We start from the raw sequence: 23,827 nt of genomic DNA on the forward strand, positions 1-23,827 counted from the left end.
TTCTTTTTAATAAATTCCAAACTCTTTCTTCCTCCTGTCACCAAATTTGTCAAATAACTAGTCCTCACTTCTTCACCTGCATTCATGCCCTGGTTCACTGTCATCTGGTTTTTGCTGTCTGCACATCACAAAACTTCTCAGGAAGAAGCCTTTCATGACCTTTCCAATATGATGGATGCTTTTCTGTCACTACATTTAAACTCCCTAGTCCCTCTGATTCTATCACCATAAACTCTCCTGGTCTTCCTCATTACTCTTGGCTCTCCCTTTTTCTCTCTTTCCTGAGCTTTTCTTCTTTGACTCATCCTTTGAAGTTCATCATTCTCCTAGATTCCATCTTCAGCCCACAACTTTTCTTATGCTACCTTATCAGCCAGGGGCTTGGCAAGAAACAGACGGCACACTGCCACGTCTTTCTTATTAATGAGGAGAGTTTAATAAAGGTACTATTTACAAAGGGGTAGGCAGGGTTTATGGAAATCAACAGAGAAAACTTGAGAACTGTGGGGCTAGCAACAATAGGGAGACCTCATCATCCCTAGGCCTGAAGGAGCTCAATGAATTAGAGGTTATAGGACTCCCAGAGGGAGCTGAATGAAGAAGCCCATCTACTGGAGCCGTGCTTAATAGAGTTACACTCAACCTTTGGTGATTCATTGACCCAGTGGGGAGGGAGTTCAGGAAATAAATATGTTTTCATTTTCTTTCTATCTCCTGATTTTCTCTCAACGTCTCCCACTGATGGACTCAGCAAAAGCCAGAGGGCAGGAGAGCCCATGGATACAGTCCACTCAAATCAGTGTTCCAAGGTAGAGGCCAGACCTGAAGGGCAAATGGAAGACATGAGGCTGTAACACGTAATCCCTGGTTGATCTTATCCATTCCTATGACTTCAACTACAACCAGTATGCATGTGAATCTATAGCATTAACTGTAGACCAATGGTTCCCAAAGCTGCCTGCACCATATAATCACCTGGAGAGGTTTGTTTTGTTTTGTTTTGTTTTAATTAAAATATAAAGAAATAAAACCATGTCCAGGCCACATCCACAAAAATTTTGATTTAATTGCTCTGAAGTTGGGCCTGAGCTTTGGTAATTTTTAAAAGTTCCCTAATGCACAATGTTGAGAATCAGTTTTAGGCTTAATATCTAAAGGCTTAAAACAAGGTTCAAGCTCACTTATGCAATCGCCTACTAAATATCCCCACCTCAATTTCCCATGTGCATTTCAACCCATACCTGTACAAACTAAACTTTTTATTTTCCCTCAAGTGGATTTCCCCTGTTAATTTTTTTTTTCTCATTTGGTAACACTACTATCCAGCCAGGTCCTCAAGATAGAGACCTAGCTTCACCAACAACCTAACAGCTGTTTACAGTACTCTGTGCCCACTCAGTTCTTTCTTACTCCTTTAGCTGCATTGCCTTCTTCTTTACATAAATAAACTCCTACTCTGCCCTTAAAATGTGTCTGTCATTTCTAAATGTTCACAACCACTCTTTTCACAACTACTCTTAAGGTGTCTTCAAATTTTTATTCAATATTTTTATATATAAGCAATATTCTTAAAAGTATAATTAAATACATTATGTCCCCCCCAAATGAGTTATAAACCAAATTTCAGCACATTAAAAATCACTGGCATTAATCTCTATTTATATTGATTGACTTTGAAATAAGTTAATTTTATAAATTTGATTTATAAAAATGCTAATAAGATGCTATTTTTGCACATTTTAAGTTGTGTGATAATGTGATTATGTGTGCAACTTTTGCTTTAGGTAAAAGAAGCTTCTGCTGCTAAAATTGTTTAACTGCCATTGTTCTCAGTTGTGAGATCAGGAAAGAGCAGTAAAGAGATGCCGTGGGAGCAAAGGAGCTGGGGAATAGTCCACTGAGTTCTTCCTGCTGGTGTAATCCTCCCCACACCAAAAATGAATCAAGCTTATGGTGCATCTACCCGGCACTGTGTTTCTGAAAAAGGCACCAAGAGGATAGGTGGGGGAGAATACGGCAGTCCTCCTTAATTCACACTGAAACGTTAGCCAATAATCCAGATTTCTCCCCTAAATCCAACAAAGTGCAAGAACTCTTAGATTTAGCTAACGTTTTTGTAAACCAACACCTGAAAACTATAAATATCAGAGTAATGGTGAATATGGATTGATGTGAAGTGAGGAATCTCAACATTCCTCTTAATGACAAAATAAAACAAAAATTTTGATTCCACTTATTGAGATATCTAAAGTAATCACAGCAACAGAAAGCTGAATGGTAGTTGTCAGGGGCTGAGAGGAGGAGGAAATGGGAAGTTATTGCTCAATGGGTACAGAGTTTCAGTTTTGCAAGATGAAAAAGTTCTGGATATCTGTTGTACAATAAGTGAAGATAGTTAACACTATTGAATTGTACACTTAAAAATTATTAATATGGTAAATTTTATGTTATTTACCAACATAAATGGTAAATTTACCATTACCATACCAAGTTACCATAGATAAATTTTATGTTATTTCCCAACATCTTTACCGACAGTTATCAATCAATCAATCTTGAAGAAAAAGATTTCAGCACATGGATTTTTTCCTAAACACCCTTAAGCCAGTTAAGTATCTCATTTGGTGCTCAAAAACTTCTGAGATTATCATAATTACTCTTTTATATATTTCGCTATAGTCCATTTTTTATCTGTCTGTATTCCCATTTATAGGACTTCACATATTTTTTAGTGGCGGGAACTAGTTCTTGTTGATCTTGGTAATCCCAACCCTCAGTGCACTGCATACTACATGGTGGACCCTCACAGATGCTTAGATTTAATGAATGAATGAGTGAATAAATCAGATTTAAAATATCAATCAATATACCTCAGAGACTTTTAGAATCATAGCTACTAACTGTTTGTTAATTTGACACTGTTTCATAGCTATTTCAGGCCATATGAAGGTGTTATTAGTGATAATCACTATCCACAAACCGCAGGTGGGCCTAAAAAGACTGTTAAGTAATCACAGTTCTTCCCCTAGTGCCCCGTTTTTTGTGAAACCAACTGTTTCTCCAATCACATACTGAGCACACGCTCCAGGCATCATTCCAGGTGACTTGACACTTATTCCACTTGCTGATCTAATCTTCATGTCAGCTCTCACAGGTAAGTATTATTTTCCCCATTCTCTAGATGAGGAAATTGAGGCACAGAGAAGGAAGGTAGCTTGTCCAAGGTCACATAACCATGAAGTCAATGACCTTGAAGTTTTTATGTAAACACACAGAAAGTACACAATCAGCTTGATACATTTTTCAAAGTAAACCCATCAGTGTAGCTAGAACCAGATCAGGAAATAACATATCATCATCATCCTAGAAGTTTCCTCCGGGCCCCTTCTCAGTTACACTAACCCCTAAAGGTAAACCACTATCTGACTTCTATCATCATACTATAGTTAAGCTTGTGGTTGAGTTTTAAATAAATGTTCTAACACAGAATGCAACCTTTTCTTTCTGGCTTTATCCATTCAAGAAGTTTTGAGTTTCATCCATGTTGTTGGGTGTAGCAATAGTTCACTCATTTTTATTGCCTTATAGAATTCCATTCTAGAGATATACTACAATTCATCCATTCTCTCATTGATGGACATTTGGACTGTTTCCCAATAGGGCTATTCCAAACAACATTACCATGAACATTTTGTACATGTCTTGTTGTGCACATATTTATATATTTCTGCTGTATAAATACCATGGAGTGAAATTATTGGGTTGTAGAAGATCTTAAATTTTACCTCAAATATTTTTACTCAATTCCAGGGCGTTTTGACAAGTCTGTGCATGTCCTTAGGTTTTACTGTAGCCCTCAGGCATAACTACCTTACCCATTTAATCATTTCCATATACATTCAACTATTTATTCATTATGTATATGTCTGTGTGTATATATATATATATATATATATATATATGTATACATCTGTGTGTGTGTGTGTGTGTGCATGAGAGAGAGAGAGAACATGATAGAGTTCATTATGCCCTAGATATGATGCAAGTCCTGGGGTAAGATAATAAAACCATCTGTACCTCTTCATGAAGCTTTACAGTCCAATACTTTGATTCACTGTAGTGAACTAAGAGGCAAAAAACAATAACAGATTTAGCATTTCTAAATTTCCTGTCATTCAGAGAGCCAATTAGACCAGCTACAACAAATTGAAATGAAAAAATTTTTTGGATCACATCAGACTTTCTTGCATTTATATCAGCTGAACTATTTATTCCATTTACTCCCAGTTGCTGCACCCAAGACTAGTCTTTACCTGTGAGATGCTTCCTGGAGTAAATACTCCTCAAGACCAAGAACCTGGGTCCGACAGAGTGCCAATATTCAAAGTTTCACTTTATTGTCTTAAAGAGATAGTACAGTATCTAAGACTATCTAAGCAAGACCAGTAGATGGTGGGTCGAAAGAATTACAACTACTTGATTTAGGCATGGCTTCATCACAACCGTGATGTGTGACCTTTTATCACCCATTGGAATTTTGGGGGCTCAGTTTCCATGTGTAAAAGAATCATTGAACCAAATGAACACTAAGGTCTTTTCTAGCTCATGCACTTGGTACATCAGTTTATAGCTTATAGTTCTTAGATTGTTTGAATTATGGTAAAAAAATTCCACTCTTAGGGAAACTATTTATAATAACTTTGACTAATGTAGTCATTTAACAGAAAATCTAATTGAGTTCATTTTATAAAACACTTCATGATATTTTAAAAATAAAATTAACTTCTAATAGTTTCACTTAGTAGGTAATAATCCATATTTACCTTTGAGGCTGTCTCATTTAATATAGATTGTGAAGGTCTAGTAAACAATTTCCAGGTTTTCTTAGTTATTAATTATTTAATTATCTTATCATCTTTGATAAGAAATGTCTCAACCAAGTGGACAACAAAGATTAACCTGCAATTTTAATGTCAATTATAGCACATACAGAAAAATACTATATCCAATTCCATATCTTCAGCTCTCATAAAATAAGATTTTTCCTACATATTTTTTCTGTATGCCATCTTCACTCAATAAAAAACACATTTCTGAAGCATTACTATGTGTTGCTATTTATGCCAGCCAATAATTCACATCATCTGCAAAAAACATGTTTGTATCCTTTCGACAGGGTTTAGAGATGAAAGGAAGGAATTTCTGTGCTAAAATGGCTTCATGTGCCCAAATCATGCAAATTTCCTGAGATTTGCAGATGTGTAAATTGCTTCTGTTCTTTTTTTTTAGAGTAGGTATACAACGGTATGAATCTCAAATCAGCTTTTATCCCACCTCATAGTTCTGAAATATTGTTCTTCAGATGATGAGAACTGATTTATTATTGAGGCATTGTGAAATTCTGAATGGAGTCTAATCTTCCATTTTAATCTTTTATGAGGCAACAGGGTAAAAAAAATTACAAATGCAAAAGATGCGTGTCAGTGTATGTATACACACATGCTTACATAACGTATGCATATTTGACACATTAATGGGGATCAGATCTCCTGCAACACCAGAGTGGCTTGAAAAATCCTTGGGATTTGGCACTGAATAAGAAAAAGATTGTGTTTAATAAAATCTGGACAACATCACAGGGTTCTCGAGTGTCTGGTACACAGAAGACACTCAATTAAGGGTTTTCTTATTATCACAAAATCCTGGGGACACTCTATGAGCATATAGAATAAATAAGGAATGTTTTAAATTGTTAGATTTCCTATGCCTATTTTGTTGTATTTACTTATTTTTTATACAATATACATATAACTATTTCACCCATTTGAGGGGAAATCACCTTTCCAAGACATGAGAGAAGCCTTTAATTCTATGGAAGAAATGTTCTTTCAGGAGATATCCACATGTCATGGAAACAAACTGTTTGTTAATCTGTTTCCCAGTGAGTTTGTGGTGGCCCTTTAAATCACATTAGTTTCCTTAACAAATATGTAATGATAGAATGCTGTAGGTTTAAAAGCCACTTCAATGGAAAAAAAGAAAATAGCCTAGCGCTTGAGTAGAAGCATGATAAACACTGTGCATGTTGGTGATAAATGCAATGAGTTATTATGAGAAGGGATATGGATAAATTCTGACACCCCAGGAGCCACCCTGGCCGGGGCAAAAGATTGTAACTTCTTTGTCTTTTCCAAAGGAAGAATCAAAGTACAGTGGATTTGATTCTTCTCTGAAACATTTTCAGATTTTCTCGGTAGGTCCTTTTTCTCTTTTCTCCCAAATAGCCATTCACACTGTTCAGCAACTTTCTGAGCTATAAATAAAATCCACAAAACTGGTAAGAGCACTGCAATGAGCTTTTGTATTTGTAACTGGAAACAAGACTTTGGTGGAACCTAGGACAGGGAAGGTATGTTGAACAGCTTGTGTTGGATGACGGTTTTCTCTCTGGACTGGAGCATACGTATACTCCAGTTTTCTGAAGGAATCCCTAAGTGTCCCCACTGCGCCCCTTGGCTGGGGACCAGCAAGCAAAAGCTGTAAATAAGCAAGGAAAAGAACTGAAGTTCATGGCCCTTTCTCCAAACGCCTTCCCGCTCTTCCTCTGAGAAAGGATGCATTATCTTATGGATAGAAAGTCTCTGAGGCAACCTCAAGGGAGCTAAGTCCCCAGAACTGGGGGTGGTTGGAGAGGATGATAGAGAAAGGAAAAAAAGGAGAAGGAGAGAGAAAGAGGGAAGGCAGAGAGGCCAAAGAGAGACAAGAAACTCTCCCAGTAAATTTTCGACATTGGTTCTTGGACGGCTCTAAAGTTTGAGCTGGAGTCACCTTGATATATGTGGGGAACGTAATTTTCTATCCCTTCTTGAATATACATAAGAAATATCAGTAATTTAACTGAATAATTTAAAAACCACTTTTTCCCCTCGTTTTTATTTGTTGATATTTGTACCTACACTTTACCTCATAGGAGGGATTCACTTATTCCTATTTTGAAAACTATGAATTAAATTTAAATTTAAATCTTTCCTAATGGTGCTACCCATGATGATCTCACCAATTCTTTGTTAAATATTCAACAATAAAATCATACATATTATTCCAGTGACATACTTTTTAGCTCTATGAGTACTGTGAACACAAGCTATTGCAGAAAAAAAAAAAAAAGCCGTAATTTGGAGTGTCTCTACAAATTTGGCAGGAATTTGACAAACATTTCATGCCACACTATTTTGGGGCTAAATATTGCTGTTGAATTTTTTTGGTCTTCTAAAGCTAAATCTTTCTTTGCCAAATATGTCAACCAGCTCATTTAATCATTTTTGTGTGTGTGTGAGGAAGATTAGCCCTGAGGTAACCTCTGTTGCCAATCCTCCTCTCTTTTGCTGAGGAAGATAGGCCCTGGGCTAACATGTGTGCCCCATCTTCCTCTACTTTTTGTATGTGGGGTGCCTGCCACAGCATGGCTTGATAAGTGGTGCATAGGTCTGTGCCTGGGATCTGAATCTGTGAACCCAGGGCTGCCGAAGCAGAGCTCTCGAACTTAATCACTATGACACCAGGCTGGCCCCTCATTTAATCATCTTTTTAAAAAAATCCGTCTTTCTTTCTAGCATGTCCTCAAAGACTTCTGGCCTAAACTAGAAATGTAGAGAAATACTTTCTGAGTATTCCTTCTCAGAAGGACAAGCCTTACCTTCTGCTTCCCTTGTAGCCCCTAGCTATCTTGGTTTCTGCTGCTCCAATTTCTTATCTCCTTCGATTGCTCCTAGATGACTAATGCGAACCTGAGCATCAAGCCATGGGCCTTCCCTCGGCCATCATCATCCTTGGACCTCTGTGCAATTCCCACAGCTGGATGATGTCTGCCTCCTATAAATCTCACCTACTTTGGCCTCCATGGATCTCAGATTTCCCAGTTCCTCTTGTCTCACTCCTTGTAACTTTCCCTTAACGACTTCACTAGTCTTTCTATCCCCAAATGTGGGAGGCCCCACATTTTATTCTACATATGATAATTTACTCAGCAAATCTGACTTTACTTTTATATGTCTGGTGTTCCTGTCCAGCTAACTGTCCAAAGGGAAATCCTCTTGGATAATTGATTATCACCTCGAACTCAATGTGTTCAAACTTGAACTCATCTTTCTCCGAAAACGTGCTTCCCTTTAAAACAATCCATTTCTGTCTATGCTATGAATTCGCCGCTCTTGCAGTACATTTTGGAGTCATCGTTCTTTATCCATTTTTTTTTTTAAATATCATCCCGACTTGTTCATGCTTTTTCTTTAAAAAATGATTTGTGTTGAACCATTTCTCTTCATTCCTATGGCTACACCTTCATAACTGATTACCATAGTTCTATAATTCCACATTTTCATTATGACACAATTCTTGAGCCAAAACCACATTACCTTCCAAAGCCCACGCGTCTTTTTTTTTTTTTCCTGTGGAAGATTTGCCCTGAGCTAACATCTGTTGCCAATCTTCCTCTTTTTTTTTTTTCTTGAGAAAGATTTTCCCTGAGTTAATATCTGTGCCAATCTTCTTCAGCTTTGTATATGGGTTGCTGCCACAGCATGGCTGCCAATGAGTGGTGTAGGTCCGTGCCTGGGAACCAAACCTGGACCACTGAGGCTCACTATGCCAAACTTAACCACTAGGCCACAGAGCCAGCCCCCCGCCAGTCTTCTTCAATACTACCTTGTCAATGTCTCCTAGATCTTACTGCTTCCAATCTAAATCCTCTCTTACCTGAATCAAGCCTTCCCTCAGTTGAGGTTGTTCTGATTCTGTGTGGGTAAAAACTAGTCCACTGGAAATAAACATAGTAGTGTCTTTATTATCCTATATGTCTTTATGCATGTTATTTTTTTTTAAACTTTTTTTTGCTGGGAGATAATTTCATATTCTTCTGTATGAAAATGGTTTATTACTATAGACTTAATTTAAGTTTTAACAACTCAAACTTTTTCTCTTTTAGCAGTTTCACAGTTGTTTCCTGTAAAGAGGAAAACCAGCCTCTTCATCTATATCTGTTTATCATTTTTATTTCATTATCTCCATAACTCTTTCCCTGAAACAGACACAAAACCTAGAGCATCCTCCATTATTCTTGACATCAAATTACTAGACACGAATGTAATTCAGGAGACACCAACACATTTTAATCCTTTTAACTTTTTTTCTCTTACCACAACATAATTTGAAATTCGTTGTATTTACAAATCAGTCCATTCTTCATCTTCCTAGTCTCATTCCCACACCCAGTGATGCCAGCCCTCCATTTTCCTCAATTTCTCTCATACACCTTTCTCTGAATCCTCTGACCTGCCTACTTAAGCAGTTCCTTTCTCTCCTGTCAGGCTCTCTTTTTAACAAATTGCCTCCTGAGCTGACTTCATTCTGCTCTCATCACGTTAATCACCAGGCATTACCTAACTCTCAACTCCAGATGGACTTACGTGTTCTCACACGTCCATCCTGCTCATTCCTTTACTGGCGGCTTCCATATCTAAAACCCCTTGAATAAAAGTTGTCTTGTAATTAATTGGTAATAAATTAAATTAAAGGAAGTTCACTAGTTATTTCATTTAATATACAATATCAGAGCATACTGTTATTCAATAAACATCATATGATACTGGCAATAACCTCAGGTTAATAACATTCTAGAAGATTAGATATGATGTAATCAAATAAGTATACCCTTAGGTCCAAAAGAATAAGACATTCAAATTTAGTGATTACTGCCCAAAGCTTATTTCATCCAAAGACAGATAAGCAAATTTATTTCACAGAAGGCTGCTCCTCCCCGACTTCCACCCCAGGCTCTCCAATTCATATCCCTGCACCACAGACCCCAACCCAGGCAAGTTTTAAGCAGTACATAAACTGATGAACCAGATTCTCCTAAGGATTATGGTATTTCTTGTTGGAGGTCTAAACATTTTTGTAAACCAAATGCTCTAGACTAGTAGGTTAAATACAACCTCAGTGCAGGTGCGACTATAGAGAAGACCCACTCCAAAAGTATCAAAATCTGTAACAGAATATAGTTTATACTTAGCAAATCTGGCTCAGTATGAAATGACAACCAATTTGAATATTTCTGCCTAGATTTGCCTTGCCTATGTTTCTCCACGTTCCCTCACAACACATTGCATTCCTATATTGGGTAGTTTAACTCTTAGTATTACAATGAGGATTGTGGGTTGAGATTTGTGGGTCTTCCCTACCAGTTTGTATATGTGGGCACCTTGAATTATTCATGTAAGGTTTTCCAAACACTTAGTAGGTGATTAATACATGGTTTGTGAATGAAAGAGAAAAGATGAGTATTTGTAGCAGACTTTTCTCTATGGAAACTTCCAAATTACTATTTGTTTTATTTCATTAAAAAAAGACATCAGGTAGCTGTGGAAGCATACAATTCTCAAAAGAACATTGATATAATATTCATTGCCATGAGTTCAATCACTAATCATTATCAGATACTATCCAAAAATATCTCTAGGCCACGTATCTAGTTTGAGCTTGAGATCATAAATCCGACTGCCTGATCTACATCTCATCTTGGGTATTTTAGATATGGACAATTGGAGTCATTGGCTTTTCTGCCCTGTCCTCCCTAACACCACCTCTAGTCCGCGCTGTCTGAGTGGAGTGATTGGCACCTCTATCTACAAAGGGACTCAGGTCAGAAACTGGATACCCTTCTTTACTCCTGTGTCTTCCTTGTTCCCCGAGTTCACGTAATCACTAAATCTTACCTATGCTTCCCCCTAAGGGCCCTTTATATTCATTTGCTTTTCCACTTTCCTACTGGCCCTCTTCTAATGTAGGCCAAACTATTTCTTGTTACAGTAATTACTCTCCTCTCTGCATTAATTCTTTCTCAATTCCAACCATTCTCCACACTGCATTCAAAGTCATCTTTCTAAAAGTGTTATCATAATTGTGGCTCTCCTGCTTAACTCACTTTGTTATTAGTCTTAGAATAGGTTCAAAACTTTAAAAATACATATTCCTCCATGATACAGCCTATACCTCTCAAACCATATTTCTTGTCGCTTACCCAATACCTCCCCACACCTAGACTTTTTACTCCCATTAATCTCAATTTCTTTCAATAGCTTGAACACAGCATGTTTTCTTTTACTCGTGGGCCTTCTCAAATGTTGTTTCTTCTGATTGAAATCCTCTCCATTGCTGTGTCCTTCTTGCAGACTGAGCGGTCTTCAGGTTTCAGCTCGTCTTGACCACTAAAGTGCAGGTTCAGTAGCCCTCCTATGTGGTCTCTCAGCGCCTGTGCTTCCCTCGTCAGAGCACTCATGCTTTAACGCCACTTTAAGTGCCAGGTTACTTAAAATCAATGACATTGATTACAGTGTGGTGGCTATGTGACTATTGTTCTTTAAAGAGCCAAGCTGGAAATAATTATGTAGCATTTTCATTTTTATGCTTTTTGGTTGTCTTGGAATTTCTAATTCCCTTTCATTTTTTTCCTTCCTTCCTTCCTTCCTTTTATTTTCATTCTTTCTTTTTTTTTTTTGTGAGGAAGATCAGCCCTGTGCTAACATCTGCCAATCCTCTTTTTTTGCTGAGGAAGACTGGCCCTGGGCTAACATCCACGCCCATCTTCCTCCACTTTATATGGGACGCCGCCACAGTATGGCTTGCCAAGCGGTGCGTCGGTGTGCGCCCGGGATCCGAACCAGCGAACCCCGGGCCGCGGCAGCGGAGCGCCTGCACTTAACCATTTGCGCCACCGGGCCGGCCCCCCATTTTTTTCTTTTTTTACACCATAGCCTTTTATCATCTTAGTGATTTGTCCAACATCTCTGTGGAGATGTTGGACAAATATTTTATCAGGATATTTTTATTTGTTTAATTTTTTTTCAGAAGCCTCACTCCTGAAGGCATTTATCTTCTACTTCAATTATAGACTGGTTCTTATATGTGTATATATCAAAGAATGTATATATAGTATGGACTATAAAGTATATAAAGTACAGGCTGATTCTTACACTGTTTTTATCGTGGCTTTCCCTTTACCCTTTCCCTTTGCTTCCACTTTTCTCTACATTCCATATAATAACTTTTCTTAGTTTTTGCCTATGTTTTACTATAGCACATTCTAAAGTAATTATCTAAGAAAATGTTGGTGAAAGTAAATTTCCAGAATTTTTTCATATTATGAAAATACCATGATTTGATCCTCGCACCGGATTGATACAGTTGCTATAGACTGAAAATCAATTTCTCTCCAGAATTTTGAAGGTGTTCCTCTACTGTCTTTGAGCATCCCGTGTTACTGATAAGAATATTTTAAATTTTAAGTTGAAATAATATTACAAAATAGTTGCAAAAATAGTACAAAGCATTCCTATATAACGTTTCCCCCAACTTTTCCAATGTTATCATATTACATATTGGTATTCCATTTGCCACAACTAAGAAATTAACGTTGGTACAACACTATTAACTAAAATACAGACTTTGTTTAGATTTTGCTAATTGTTCCACTGGTGTCCTTTTTTCTGCTCTAGGGTCCCATCCAGTATGCCACATGCATTTAGTCTTCACGTCTCCTTTGTCTCCTCCAATCTGAGACAGTTTCACTCCTCAGTCTTTCCCTGCATTCCATGGCCTTAACATTTTTGAAGAGTAGTGGCCAGATGCTTGGTAAAATATATCTCAATTTTGCCTTAGCCAATATTTTCTTATAATTAGACTTGGGTTACGGATTTGGGGGAAGAATGCCACAGAGGTGCCCCTCTCTTCTAGGAAGAATTTTGATGGAAGTCTGATTTTTTGTAGATGACCAGATTTTTCTTTGCAGGTGTTTTCTGTGATTTCAAGTGTTATTTCCAGGTATGTGTCTTTACTTTCATTGTGTTAGGTCTTCAGTGAACTCTTTTTGATGTGACTGTATTTTTAAGCTATGGAAAATTCTGTTTTATTTCTTCTTTGATATTTCCTACGCTTCTTTATATTTATTCTCACTAAATCTTACTTATAGTAGTGTTTATTGGCTGTTTGCTAATACTATATCTTGAGTTGCTTTTCTTTTGGGAGTAAATTAGTCTTTATAATAACTATACTAATATAGATTGTTTCTTACTTGTCTTTACCCAAAGTTTAACATGTGAAATGAACAGATTTTTCTTTCCGATCTCCACACATTCAAAACTGAAATACATAATTTTGGCTTCTTTTTCTGTATATAATTATACATAAAAAAATCCTTTGTCCTATTTTGGCCTCTGAATACTTGAAAGCAATGATTCATAGTTTCCAGCATTCTTCATCTCCTTCTGTCCCATAGCTGACAGGGTGGGCATACTGGATGTATGCCTTGACTTTCTCTCCACAATCCTAAAGAGATGGGAGCCAAGAGTGTGGTCTTTCTGACACCAGACATTGTAAGCAAAGTGTGGCTGTGTTTTCTCTGGTGAATTGGGAAGATGGACTACAGTTACCATTGACAAGATTGGCTTCGGTTACCAGCTGCTCAGCTCTGGGTCACTTAGATTCCTGTAAGGCTCCCTGCCACCAGCATGAGGTAGCATTTCCTTTGTCATCAGTAACACTTTCCACAACCAAGTTTTAGACCATTAGATAAAGCTAACTTTGTAATTTTTATTTCCTCATTAAAGTAGATCATATGCAGAAAATGTAAATTGGAGACTGTCTTCCAGATTTTCATGTTGTGGTTTACTCTGGCTTCACTAGTCCATATTGAGTTACTTCAAAAAACATTTTCAACTGAAATTCTAGAGTTCCTTTCAAAAGTCAGTCTGTCAAATATATGCAACTTGCTAAGCAAATTAAGGATTTTTGGTCTAAAATCTTAGTTCTCATAACTGGAGCCAACAACAGATTTTTATAGCTAATTCTAGATAATTGAGAGGCTGTTTATCCAGGTTACACACTGCACCTACATTGTCTCTTTCTCCCTCAATCTGTCATCTAGCTTTAGTTACATCAGTATTAGTATTTCCATAATGATGGGGGAAAGGTTTGCTCCTTCTGGAAGCATCAGTTTAAAAAAATTCACAAATGAGAGAGCTCAAACAAATGGCTAAAATGATATTTTAGATTATTCATGGATTACAGTAACTGCCTATCAAACATTAATGACTACAAATGAAGCTATATTTGTTTTGTGCAATAAATTTCCTTTTGGATAAATCCATGGAAAAAGGATGATTTTTTTAGTTAAAATGATACTTGACAAAATTTCAGAAACTATGGAACACTCGCTGCTGATATAGCATTTCTTCAAGTGTAACTTTTTCCATGACATGAAGACACACAACCTCATAACTGGGTATGAAAGACCAGCTATCTGAATGTCTCAAGGAAGCCTTCTGCCTCTTTTATATCTCAGAAGTCAAACATGTTACTTAGTATCAAACTTGTTCCTACTACTCTCTTCCTGGCTCACTTAATGATATCACCATTCATCCAGCCTCCAGACAATACTCATTGAGTATACAAGGCTCTAGGAGAGTTTAAAGATTCTTTTGAGACCAAAACAAACATGCAAACACCTCTGACTATGTTTGTTCATTTGGTCTATGGTGGACCTAGAATTTAAGTTCTTTAAAAAGAAAGTTTAAATGTTTTACTTATTTAAGAAATGTAGGGAATTTCCATGTCCATGAATGTGCAGTGTTGCATGGTGGGGAGGAACATAGGCTTTGAAGTAAGATAGATGTGCAATTAACTTTATCTCTTTCATAGATATTGGAGGAACTTTGGAAAAGTTGCATAATTTCAAATCTCTCTTCCACCGTGTAAGTGGGAACATTTACATGTATGTTCCCTCCTGTTTGCCATGAGGACATTTGTCAATGATATATATAAAATTAAATGTCTTGTGCTAACTGGCATTTAGAAGTGCTCAATAATTGTAGCTATTTTTTAAACATAATGTAAGAATAAAAAGAAACATATCTCTCCATTCTTGATGACATAAATGACAATAAAAAACAGTTATGTATCCCAGAGTGTTAATAAAATCTATGATTAGATTTAAAATAAAACTATCTAATAAAGAAATATGAGTGTGAAGTGAAATCATGTTAAGTACTCACACTTTGAATGAGCAGGCTTCTGAGAAGCTAGAGCAGAATTCTCATGCCTCTTAAGTGATTTATACTCCGCAGGCATTAAGGTACTCAGCACTTCTTCTTGTCTCTCTTTGTGAAGATACACTTGGTAAACAGTCCCATTTCCCCTTCATGTCTTCATTTCTTCCCTTCCTTCTAACAATGACCTGTAACTACAAGAAAAATTACTGTCAGGTAAAAGCCTTTTTAATAGATCCTGCGATGAAAATTATAATTACTTTAAAGCAGTAAGATTGTAATCCTAGCAGGTATTACTCAGAAATGTTCTTCCTAAACACTCTTTTTAGTCTTCAGTGATACTTTCTGAAGCTCTGAAAGAGTTTCCTCTTTTAAAGAACTGACATATAAAATATATCCACTCTTCCTCTACAGATAAGAGCCACTTTAATCCCATATTTTATTATTGTAGGGACAGATAAGTGGAAAGATAGATGATGTCAAGCACTCAAATGATCAGACTTATAAAGGGCTAGACATGGGAAGTTGTAATTTTCCAGACCTCTCCAACATGTGTCCTATTATCACTCTACAAGATAAAATGCAAAGACACAACTCTAAGAATTAAGGTAAAAAAAAAACATGTTTCAGTTGAGTGGACATGTAGCTATGGTCTCACTGTTGATACTGGATTTGTCTATATGACACTTAATATTCAGCTCCCGGGGGCACTGGGAAAGGTACATTGTTAAATTGTATGGAGTCAACACTTTCATAAAAATAATATAAAAATAATATTTTAAAATTATACAATGTGCCAGAGCAGTACTAATTGCTCTACATAGATCATTTCATTTAATTCACTCAACACTATAATGTTTTATGTATTATTATTCCTCTCATTTTGCAGCATGGAATCCAAGGTTTAAAAATGCTAGGTTATTTGCATACCCATGTTCATAGCAGCCTTATTCACAACAGCTAAAATGTAGAAGTCACCCAAGTGTGCACTGATGGATGAATACATAAGCAAAATGTGATATATGCATATAATGGAATACTATTCAGCCTTAAAAAGTAAGAAAATTCTGACATGCTACAACATGGATGAACATTGAGGACATTCTGCTAAGTGAAATAAGCACACCAAAACAAGACAAAAAACTTTATGATTCCATTCACATGAGGTACTTAGAGTTGTCAAAATCTTAGAGACAGAGGGTAGAATAGTGGTTTCCAGGGGCTGGAATGAGGGGGAATGGGGATTTATTGTTTAATAACTATAGAGGTTAGAGTATACAACTATAAGAGTATACAGTTTCATTTTCACAAGATGAAGAGTTCTGGAGATGGATGGTGGTAATGGTTGCAAAACAAAATGAATGTACTTAAGACCACTAAACTGTACACTTAAAAATTAAGACAGTAACTTTTATGTTTATGTGTACTTTATCATAATATAAAAAATTAGAAAAAAAGAATGCTAAGAATGTTACTCAACTAAGGTCACATGGTTAGCACGCAGGCAATCTCATACTGGTACCCATCTCAACATCACAGTATTATGCTGTTTTCTATAGATAACACATTGCCCCAGACTTGAGAGGGCATTCTCCAAGTGTCTGGAAGTAGATCCTTTTCCATTGGGGTCTTTGAAAGAACACTTGTCTCTCTAGTAAGCCAGAAGAATTTTTTGAAAATACTTAGAATATTACCTTTTTATTTCATGGTGCCTATTTGAACTGCATTACCAGAGGTTACCTTATTTTCAATCTTTTCAGAGTGAATTTTTACAATTTATGATGCAGATGATCACGCTAAATTATTTAGGTTTTAAAAACTATGCTGTGTACTTGACTATCAAAGACAGTATTTATTTTACTTCAGTCTGATAACTACTTACTGAGTGCCTGCTATGTGCCAGGCACAGATGCCAATACAAGGTGTTGCTTTGTGAGTAGGTACACTGGGAAAGGGGAACCACAGGGGCATTTGACTCAACCTGAAGAGAGAGAAGTACTCTAGATTTGCTGACATTAGAAGGACAGGTCTTGAATGAGTAGAATGAACAAAGGAGCTAAAAGCATCCTGGAGTGAGGCATCTGCATGAGCAAAGGCACAGGTGAGTTTGATACATTTCTGGAAGTGTTAGGAATGCAGTATGGCTGCGATGAATGCTACAGTGATGGCTATGGGAAAGAAGCCTAGAAAGGTAGAGGTAAAGATGCCAGGAGCCATACTAAGGACTTAGGCTTTGTAATGGAGAGTGACTGCATGCTTTTGATTGGGAAAGCCATATGATACTATTAAAGTCTATGAAATATCATTCTGGTGAATGTGTGGATAAATTTGAAAGAAATGTATTACAGCTCCCTTTGCTTTACTCTTCAGTACGCTTTGGCTGTGTGTATTTGGCCAAAGAGAGCATTATAAAACTGAAGACCAATGAAGTGATTTCAAGAACACAGGAAAATTTAACCTAAAAGAAAATTATGGAATGAGTCAATGGAGAGGGAATGCTATCTGGAGTTCTTTCCACCTCAAAAGGAGTTAAGTAAGGAAGTCAGGGGGAGAGTGTACAGATGGTGCTTCAATTTGGCCATCTCTCATGACCTACATCCATGTCTCTTAAAGTGGAAGGGATCTTCTATCAACTGAACCACTCTATTGCTTCAACAGTGCCCACCCACATCGATGAACAATTCAGAGAAAATTGGTTTAACATATGCATTCATTGTTTAACACTTGCTACCATTTTCAAACATTGAACCTTTTAGAAAAGGGTTCTAAAAAAAGAGAAGCATGAAACATCTCTCAAATACCTCATAGTGCCATACAGGTGTATATAATCTAGAAAGTGCATCTAGGGAGATGCAAAAGAGATTATGGCAGCCACAAGTTGCAGAAGCTTGAGAGAAGCCTCTGCTATACTCAGCACTTCTTTCCTCTTCTCCTGCATTTTACTTCTTTGAAGTATGTAGGTCTGTTATCCCCATCATCCATATTTGTATATTGCAGTCTCCTTTGATGAAGGAGTCTTATAAAGTATTTTGGGATTTCCCATCCAGTGCCTAGAACAGTGCTTTGTACACAGTGGTACGTCTATAAGTGTTTACTAGTAAAAAATAACCTTAAACCTAATCCAAACTTCCTGAGCCAAACTCCCAGAGTAATGTGAATCTCTCCCTCATTTATAGTTTATAGGTAGAAACTGCGCTGAATGGACCTCACCATGGATTGGGGCAGCAAGGTGGGAGAAGGAAGGAGTACACTGAGGAAAGGAAGAAGGTGTTGAGGCCAGGAGAAAACCTGGTGTGGAGAACTTTTTTATGTGATGTCTTATATGTTTTATATGATGGATTATATATTTGTTTAGTTTTGTTTTCCTTTTCTTCTTTTAAAGAGCAGGTGACTATCTCCTCATATGTAATTAGCTTCCAAATCTCCATTTTTTGGTGTATGCCATAAAACTGGTAGTTTAATTCATTAATTCATTCTCTTTATTAATAAAGGTTACATTGAAGAGGAAGGAGAAATCAATAATATTTAAAGAAAAATATGGAATTCAGACATGAACATTTTTTCCACTTCTTCCCATTTATTTATCCAGCTTCATTTTCGTATGACCTGAAGCCTCATGCTGCATGAAGGGCAGCCTTCAATCAGCTTTCAAAGACACCCAATTTATGGAGCATTCTGGACACTCACATTTCCCCCAAACGTACCCCTCTACACACGCACACATACACACAAAAAGAGAAAGAGAGCTTAAAATCTCTTCTGTGTTTAAATTCCCATCATATTTTATTTATCCTTTTCCTATGAGAGTGATATACTCTCTCTTTATTAATGACGTGCTACTATTATTGAGTATGTGCTATATACCAAGATCTGTATAATATATCTTACAAACATCATTTAACTTAATTATTTGAAATAATTTAATTAATCATCCTTATCTTGTGGCCCTTTTTCTATATGAGGCCATGAAGACAGAATTTATGTCTGATTTTGTTTTCAAACATAATATATAATGTCTTCACATACATCCTTTCAGAGAGCAAACATAAATATTTGATGTGTGCATCAGTAATTGAACAAATGAAAGTCTTTAAAAGAGTATTTGTTATTACTCTTAAACCAAATATTCTATTGACAAACCTGAAGTTGTGGTTATGTGGGCAGAATTATGAATTCTCCATTGGAACGTATTTTGCAGCAATTACTATTTTCTCCTTTTATCCTATCACATGCTAAAATTATATTTTTAAGTGATAATTCTAGTACTTGTTCATGAAGCCACAGTCCCAAATGTTGCCATAAAAGTACTTAAAATTATTTTTTAGTTAATTGCCTTATTGAGGAATAATTTGATATATAATAAATTTCACATGTTTAAAGTGTACCATTCAATAAATTTGACATATGTTTAATCCCTTAAAATGATCATTCCAATCATGATAATACACATTTCCTAAAAGTTTCCATTGTAAACCCTCCCTTCTGTACCTTCCTGAAACTAACTGTTCCATCTCAAGGCAACAAGGGATCTGCTTTCTGTCACTATATATTAGGTTTCCATTCCCTAGAATTTTATATAAATGGAATCAAAGAGTGTACTCTTTTTTTGTCTGGCTTCTTTCATTCAGAATGATTCTCTTGAGATTCATCCACATTGTTGCCTGTAGTAGTATTTCATTGCATGGATATGCCACAGTCTGTATATCCATTCCTCTGTTGATTAATACCTGTGCTGTTTCCAAACTTGAGCTATTAACAAATAAAACTGCTATGAACATATCTGTGCAACTCTTTGTATGGACATACGCTTTCATCTCCTGCAGGGAAAACCTTCAATTTTAAGCAACTGTCAAACTGTTTCCTAAAGTAACTGCATGACTTTATATTCAGACCAGAAGTACATGAGAGTTCCAGTTCCCTCCATATCCTGTACCAAAATTGCTATGGTTAGTGTTTTGTAATGTACCTATTCAAATAGGTTCATAGTTGTATCACATTATGCCTATCACTTTGAAAATCTTTTAATGTGCTTATCGCTGCCCATATATCTTTGGTGAAGTGTCTGTTCAAATCATTTGCCCATTTTTAATTGAGTTGTTTGTTTTTGAGTTTTGAGAGTTCTTTAGCTATTTGGGCTACAAGTTCTTTAGTAGATATACAAATTGGTAACATTTTCCCCCAATATGTGGCTTGTCTTTTCTTTCCCTTAACAGTATCTTTTGAAGAGTAGAAGTTTTGATTTTGATGAATTCGAATTTACCAATTTATTCCTTTTTTGTACATGTTTTGGTGTAGTAGTGAAAGTATCTGCATCTAACCAAAAAATACAAGGCATTTTTTTCTAGGAATCTTATAGTTTTTAATTTTACATTTAAGTTTTTGATAAATTTTGAGTTAATATTTTATAGGGGCAAAACATGGATCAGAGATCTTTATTTTTTTTAACATATGGATATCTAATTATTCCAACATCATTTGTTTAAAAGATTATCCTTTCTTCACTCAATTGTCTGTGAAACTTTGTAAAAATCATATGTCTATTTCTGGAACATCTATTATGTTCAAGAACAGAACATCTTGATCTATTTTTCTATCTTTATGTCAGTACATCACCATCTTCATTACTGTAGCATTACAATAAATCTTACTTTCAGAGAGTGTTAGTTTTCTAACTTTGTTCTTCTTTATCCAAGTTATTTTGACTATTTTAGATACTTTCATTTCTATATTTATTTTAGAATGTTTATCAATTTCTACCCTTCAAAAGGCCTGGAATTTTGATAAATGAAGAGTTAAACTTCTTTTCCAATCTTGGTGACTTTTTTCTTTTTCTTTCCTGATTTTACTGACTAGGAATTCCGTTAAAAAGGGTGAAGAGAAGTGGTGAGAGTGAAGTCCTTGTTTTGTTCTTCATCTTAGTAAGGAAATATTCAGTCTTTCACCATTCAGTATGATGTTCACTGTAAGGTTGTTTTTGTTTGTTTTTGATGTTATTTATCAGATTGAGATATTTTTATTCTAATCTGCTAAGAGTATTTATCAGGAATATATTCAAGTTATTAATATAAAAAATCATGTTGGCTACTATTCAAATATTAAGCTGAACTTATTCCTAGCATATATGCCTCTTCTTTATTATATATTATCTGTTTTGCATATTGTCGGGTTTGATTTGCTGAAAGTTTTTAGAACTTTTGCATCTTTGCTTCTAAAGAAAGTTATTCTTGTTTTCTTTTCTGGCAATATCTTTTATTGGTTATGGTATCAAGGTAAAGCTGGTCTCATAGAAAGTGTTAGGAAGTGTTTCCCTCTTTTAAATTTTCTAAAAAGTTTGAACAAAATGAACAGAAAAATTTGGACAGAATTTTTCCTTTAAATGTGTGGTAGAGAGGTTGGCCCGGTGGCGCAAGTGGTTAACTGCGCCCTCTCAGCTGCGGCAGCCCGGGGTTCGCAGGTTCTGATCCCGGGCGCACACCGATGCACTGCTAGTCAAGCCATGCTGTGGCAGCGTCCCATATAAAGTGGAGGAAGATGGGCACAGATGTCAGCCCAGGGCCAACCTTCCTCAGCAAAAAGAGGAGGATTGGCAGATGTTAGCACAGGACTGATCTCCTCACAATAAATAAATAAATAAATAAATAAATAAATAAATAAATAAATAAATAATAAAAAAACTGTTAAATATGTGGTAGAAATCATAAGTGAAGCCAACTGGGCTGGAATTTTTCTTAGTGGGAAGGTTTTTAACTACACTTTAAAGAACTTCTCTTTGAGTGAATATGGGTAATTTGTGTTTTTCAAGGAATTTGTCTATTTTTTTCTAGTTGTTCAAACTTTTGGCATTGAATTGTTCACAATATTCCTTTTTTATCTCTTAGCATCTATAGTATTTGTAATGATGTCACTTCTTCCATTTTTTGATAATTTGGTTCTACTGTTTTTTTCCAGATCATTTTGGCCAGAAATTTATCAATTTTATTGAGTTTCTCAAGAAGCAGCTTTGTCTTAGTGGTTTTCTCTATTGTTTTTTGTCTTCTATTTTATTGACCACCATTCTGGTTTTCATTATTTTCTTTCTTCAATTTATTTTGTGATTAATTTGTATATCTTTTTCTAGCATCTTAAGTTGGAAAGTGAAATCACTAATTTGAGGCCTTGCCTTTTTCTAATATAGACGTTGAGTACTGTACATGCTATACATTCTACCTGAAGGACTGCTTTAGTAGCATCTCACTTACTCTGATACATTACATTTTCAGTCAGTTCAAAATACTTTCTAATTTTCATTTTGGTTTCTCATTTGACACATGGATTATTTAGAAGTATGTTATTTAATTTCCAAATAATTGGGGAATTTCCAGAGATCTTTTTGTTATGTATTCCTATTTTAATTTTATATTCATCAGAGAACATACCTTGTATGATATGAACTATGTTAAATGTATTAAGACTTGTTTTATTGTCCTGAATATGGTCTATCTTTGTAAATGTTATATGTGAACTTGAAAATAATGTGAATTCTGCAGGTGTTGAGAGGAGTGTTCTGTAAGTATCAATTAGGTTAATTTGATTGATAGAGTTCGGGTTTTCTGTATCATCACTGATTTTCTGTCTATTTCTTTTATCAATTATTGAGGACGGATATCAAAATAGCAAATTATACTTGTGGAATTGTCTAGTTCTCCTTTTAGTTCTGTAAGTTTTTACTTAATTTTTTTTATTGTGGTAAAAAAAACAACAAAATTTACCACCTTAACCTCTTTTTAAGTGTATGGGTCAATAGTGTTAAGTATATTCACATTGTTGTGAAACAGATGTCCAGAACTTTTTCATCTTGCAACATTGAAACTCTATGCCATTAAACAACAACCCCCATTCCCCTCCTCCTTAATAGCCACCTTTCTACTTTCTATTTCTATGAATTTTACTACTTTAGATACCTCATATAAGTGGAATCATACAGTATTTCTCTTTTTGTGACTGGCTTATGTCATTTAGCAGGATGTCCTCAAGGTTCATCCATGTTGTAGCATGTCACAAAATTTCCTTCCTCTTTAAGGATGAATAATATTCCATTGCGTGTGTATACCACATTTTGTTTATTCATCTGTCAATAGACATTTGGGTTGCTGACACCTCTTGACTATTGTGAATGGTGCTCCCTTCTATGAACATGGGTGTGCAAATATCTCTTCAAGACCTTACTTACAATTATTTTCGATATATGCCCAGAAGTGGGATTGCTGGATCATATGGTAGTTCTATTTTTAATTTTTTGAAAAATCTCCATATTGTTTTCCATAGCAGTTGCACCATTTTACAAACCCATCAACATTGTACAAGGGTTCCAATTTCTGCATATCCTTGCCAACACTTGTTATTTTCTGTTTTTTATGGTTATTATAGTTGTTTATTTTTCATAGAAGCCACTCTAATGTGTGTGAAGTGATATCCCATTGTGGTTTTGATTTGCATTTCTCTGATGATGTTGAACATCTTTGCATAGGCTTGTTGGTCACTTGTATATTTTCTCTAAAGAAATGTCTATTTAAGTCCTTTGTTCGTTTTCTAAATTAGGTTATTTGTGTTTTTATTGTTGAGTTGTAGAAATTCTTTATATATTCCGGATATATATTCTGGATTAACTCCTTATTAGATACAAATTTGAAAATATTTTCTTCCATAGTATAGGTTGCCTTTTCACTCTGTTGATTGTGTCCTTTGATGCA

At 35.8% G+C, this 23,827-nt stretch overlaps 1 long non-coding RNA gene across 1 annotated transcript in view; it reads right to left on the reverse strand.

The window, feature by feature from the left end:
- The window catches only part of LOC131410337 (uncharacterized), a 90,507-nt gene that overhangs the window by 9,580 nt on the left and 57,100 nt on the right, over positions 1 to 23,827 (reverse strand). The window contains exon 2 of the long non-coding RNA XR_009221229.1: positions 15,105 to 15,292. This is a non-coding gene — a long non-coding RNA (uncharacterized LOC131410337). The remainder of the gene's footprint in view (positions 1 to 15,104; positions 15,293 to 23,827) is intronic.

Source organism: Diceros bicornis, chromosome 9, assembly GCF_020826845.1.
Source record: "Diceros bicornis minor isolate mBicDic1 chromosome 9, mDicBic1.mat.cur, whole genome shotgun sequence".
In the NCBI taxonomy this organism is placed as follows: Eukaryota; Metazoa; Chordata; class Mammalia; order Perissodactyla; family Rhinocerotidae; genus Diceros; species Diceros bicornis.